Here is a 5094-nt window from a genome sequence, read left to right as displayed (position 1 = left end):
TATGTCCCCTGTCTATACATAGTGGTTAAAAAGTATTTTCTAACACTAATAAATCAATATGGCATGTAAATAGTCGCGATAAATATTAGACTAAAATCTAGCGGTAATGATACTAGGTTTCATCGAAGGAAACTATGATTGTTAGAAGCGAAGCGCTGCCTGAGTTTGGAATCATCACTTTAACAAAGTGAGTGCATAGTTACTTTCATCTTCCACATAGATATGAAGAATTTAATATAAATTACATCCTATGTGTGCATATTATATGTGTTCCTAATATCTATGCTGGATAAATGATTTATACATGTTTACGTGATTTTAACTGTATACGTATTTTTATACTAATAAATATATATTGGGTAGCGACGGGTGATGAGGGATAGGTGATGATAGAAAGGTGATAACAGTTAGGTGGTGATAGATAGGTGATGATAGATATGTGATGTGAGATGAGACAAGATACCATAACCTTGACCGACGATGTGGCGATGTAGTCATCTACCAGAGTATAGATGGCGACCACGGACTATTCTAGACAGTCATGTGGAAACAACAGCAAAATCATAACCTGTAGGTGATGAATTATGTTTTCAGACAATGGTGTAACTATGAATTCATGCGATGATACATTAACACTACAAGAAAAGGGACCTCTAGGGACGAAAAATGTCGTCTCTATAGGTTCCAAAAGTCGTCCCTATAGGTTTCCGGGACGACATGTCGTTCCCATAGCTCTCGTCACCATAGCCTCGTCGCAATAGATCTTTTTTGCCGTCACTATAAATTCCGTCGCAATAGGTAGCAATTAGAGACAACATGTCGTCCTTTTTTGGTTCGTCGCTATACGATGCTAGTCTCCATAGATAAATCTGTAGAGATGACATGTCGTCTCTATAGGTGTGTTTATAAAGACAACAAGTCGTCTCCATAGATACAACTATGAAGACAACATGTCGTCTCCATAGATAGAGATATATAGTAAATACATTTCATCCTACAGCCACAAGTTTCGCAATTGTACCTACTAATATCTGTTCACACACCAGAATAAAGTAATTTTGAAACAATATAAATTAGTATAATCAATTATTTAAATAAGATTGTTGTTTTACCTAGATAGAAGAAACTTTAGTTGAACTCTGTTTTTTATCAACTTTCTTTTTGAAGTGTAATTTTCATCCTTAGTATAATCAATTAAGGGATTTGCACACCTGGCATGTAATTTTCATCCTTATTGATATGCTTTGAGGATTTATTTAATGATTAATTAACCTAACCATGATTAGATTCGGGATGATGCCTTTCCAAAATCCTCTTATTCCAGCTTCATTATAAACCTCATACGCCTACAAATGGCAGTAAATCAAACCTTGACTTAAAAAGACATGATGCTAAAAACATTAAACACAGATATGTTAAGATTTAAGACTACCAACCACTTACAATCTCCCATGGGGATTAGGCTTCATAGAATCAAGGTCATGCAATTTATCATGCAATGAAGAGCTTCTTTCTTTGCTTCTAGAATCTTTTGTTCTGCTTGAGTATGTGTCTAAGACACATTGAAAGGTTAGTTGTGTATTGACTATTGATATGAATTAATGTATAATCTTAATAAATTCTAAACTATAACATTTGAATAAGTTGTTATTTTGTACAAGTACCTGCATACGTGTCATAAGAACCCATATTGGGTTTGTAAACAATACATTCAATGCCCTGAAATAAAAGGAATTTGTTATCATACAAACAAAAATCAGTTGCACATAAATAACTTGTAAAGTTAAACAAAATACCAAACACTAATATGGCATTTGTATAAAATGATTTTGTAAAATGATTTGGTGTAATTACCCTGCTAATGCTACCACAACAAGCCAGAACAACATGCTAATTATAATAAATCCCCTGCAAAGAAACAAAAGAAGATTGTTATGTTAACAAGTGACATTCATGAGAAATCACATGCCAAATGAATTGAAGTGTAACCTGTGATGTAGCAGTTCCAAAAAGAGAAGACTTATGGCTGCTGTAGAGTCCTCCAAGACCTTCACTTCTTATAACCTGCTGTGAAAGGACAACGAATTGAAACTATTATGTTAATAAGTTTGAATGTAGAGGACATGATCCAGAACAACATAATCAATACAACTTATCACTGAATTCAAGGGTGTTGCAATGGATAATTGTGAATGTAAAGGGGGCTATACAGTGGGTGTTATATTAAAGTTCATGCAATTGCTTAAAAACACTTTATAGCAACAAAGAGGATCCTTTCATATATTGCTCAAACAACATCTTATGGAATTTTGTATTCAAGGCAAGAAAAAATTGAATTTCTTGGCTACTCTGATAGTAATTAGGGAGGTGCATAAGGAGATATGAAGATTACAAATGAAAATTACTTCATTATTGGATTGTGATCATAGAAGCCAAAACATGTTTATGATGAAACGAAGAACATAAACATGAAGCATTTAAATAAGTGTATCACAAGACCAATAGGAAGTAGACAGAGAGAGTAAAAGGGAAGGAATAAGTACCGATTGGAGAGGATACATGATGATTTGAGCAATGATACCTCCGCCAGCTCCGGCAAGGTTATTCACGACGGTGTTCGACATTTATCTCCGTCGATGATTTCTGTAACAGCTATCAAACCATAGAAAATCACAATTCCAGTTTCAAATAGATAATTGCTAACATAGACCCCAATTATAGTTTCTAACTGAGAATTACTAACCTAGGTCGCCGGAGTGGGGCTTGTAATTGTTAGAATTCATAATCGGAGGTGAAAAGAAAGCCGATAGTTGGAACCGTCGGTGTTGAAGCTAATCGGTGGTGGTCTTCAGCAACTAGCATCAGGATCAGTAGAGAGAGGAAGAAGATTTGCCGGTAGTGGGAGGTAAGGAAGTCGCCAAGGGAGAATCTTTGATCGATCAATCGAGAGAGACCGATGATTGATTATTCAGCATGTGTGAATGAAACGAATGGGGCTGTTCTAATTTTGGGCATAGAGAGTTATGGGGATGACAAGTCGTCCCTATAGCCATCCCCAAAACGACGTTATGTCTTTATTTCCGTCAACGATTTAAGAAATATTTTATTTTTTATTTTTTGTTTTTTATTGGAGCGATAAGTCGTCCCCATAGGTGTTTCAAGAACGCGCCAAATTCACTTTGGTTCCCGCCTAACATGTTGAGACGAGAGATCGTCTAAAAGTCAAAATTAATTAGACAACTCTATGGCAACGACATGTCGTCCCTATAGGGCGGCTATAGTGACGACATATGTCATCCCCATAGATTTCGTCTCTACAGGTGCTTATTCTTGTAGTGTAACCCTTACTATGAGTTACAAGTTCAGGCAATGTTGTAACTATGTATTCATGCGATGATACTCTAACCCTTACAATGAATTATGAGTTCGGGCGATGTTGTAACTACGTATTCATGCGATGATACCCTAACCCTTACTGGACACGTATTAAGGGAGTAATCCCCGAATCAGTACTGTCTATGTGATGTAGACGATGATCCTTAGGAAAAGTCCTTAGGAACAAACATATAAGGAAAAGCAATGTAAGGAGATAAGAGGTGAATACGATGTACGAGATGACCCTTAGGATAAATCTTTAGGGAAGATTAAATGAAGAAAATGGGGATACGTAACCCGGTTAATTGTTTGACATGAATTATGTGAAGAAACACATTAACTATATTATTGTGGGTTGAAAACCCTATGTACTCACCAGGTTTCCCAACCTGACCCACTCAGTTTATTTGTATCATAGGTGTCGATACGAAGCTACATTACACTAAGAGATTAAATGAGATGTTAATCACTAGTGTAAATGAATGTAAGGTCTGTTTATGCTTATGTTTCTGTATTGGCAATGACATCCCAAAGTTTTATAAACAAAATACATTTCTTCAAAAATGATTTAATTATATACTTAACATGTTTCCTGGGAACAAAGTCCGCAATATTATTCTTTAAAATGAATACTCTGATTTTCAAAAAAGCATAAATAACATTTTTAAAATGACCGTGAATTTGGGGATGTTACACACTTGTCCGTTGAGCCTTCTCCGTGCCAAAAATCTACCGTTTAATGGCAATGCGGTCAGTCTTCCCGAAGAACTTTGGGGCTCTACAAGCCGTGAACTCCCGAAAACAGAGATTATGTTCCCCAATCTGACTAGCCGCAATATCTGCACAAAAAGTCCCAAGCCGCTCATCCATCATCTCCATGATCCCCTCCTTGATGGTGCCAAACATCATATGATTCGTATCCAAAATACCGCAAGTGATCTGAAACATTGTGAACTTATGTATGCTCTCATTAGTTGGTTCGGTGCTAGATCCAGAACGAGAACTAGAACCATGACCTCATCCTCGAGTGCTCACTACTATACTCCTTGCGGGAGAAGATGATACAAAGAAGACCTTCTTTTTTGTCTATCTGTCGATTAACACACATCTCAACCCTCCCCCCCCCCTCTCACAAATACAAGGAGGCTAGAAGAACGTAACCCCGCCGTAGAGAACAACTTCCCAATCTATTGGTCAACCACCCATCATGAGGCTACAATCCTCGGGTCCGTCATTACTTTTGCTTTTTATATGAGTTTCATGACTCATGTTGGCACTACATGAATAAGATATTCTACACCTCAAGATTAGCTAACTCATACATATCTATACCTTCGGATCCAAGCATGTCATGGCCACTAGGACCCAAGCATATACTAGGCTTGTCCTTATCTTGGACAACCATAACCGAAAATCTGATAATTACGAAAACACTGCAATGTATCATGGTTCCAAACCATGTTATCTCCTTTGCCCAGCTCCTCAGAATCCATGTGATTTTCCTTGATTCGATTATGGATCATTTCCTTTCAGTAGTATGGGCCCAATACTACCTTCCCCACCTATCCATACTTCCTCAAGAATAATCCTGAGTCCTCTAAGTCACTTTCTCATAGTGATACTCTAGAAATCAGCTAAATAGCGCAATAATCACGCTAAAGCACTTCATAGGCTCTCCTAGGATCCCCACCTCACCCTGCCATCAGCTGCTGAAAACTC

The 5094-nt window shown here is 37.2% G+C and overlaps 1 pseudogene; it reads right to left on the bottom strand.

Annotated features, from left to right (window-relative positions):
• Nucleotides 1-989: 989 nt before the first annotated feature.
• Nucleotides 990-2624, bottom strand: LOC128127383 (peroxisomal nicotinamide adenine dinucleotide carrier-like; annotated as a pseudogene).
• Nucleotides 2625-5094: the final 2470 nt, after the last annotated feature.

The sequence above is a fragment of the Lactuca sativa genome, chromosome 7 (genome assembly GCF_002870075.4).
Source record: "Lactuca sativa cultivar Salinas chromosome 7, Lsat_Salinas_v11, whole genome shotgun sequence".
Classification (NCBI taxonomy): Eukaryota; Viridiplantae; Streptophyta; class Magnoliopsida; order Asterales; family Asteraceae; genus Lactuca; species Lactuca sativa.
Note: the sequence above shows the minus strand (reverse complement) of the source record. Positions and strands in the feature narration are given on the sequence as shown.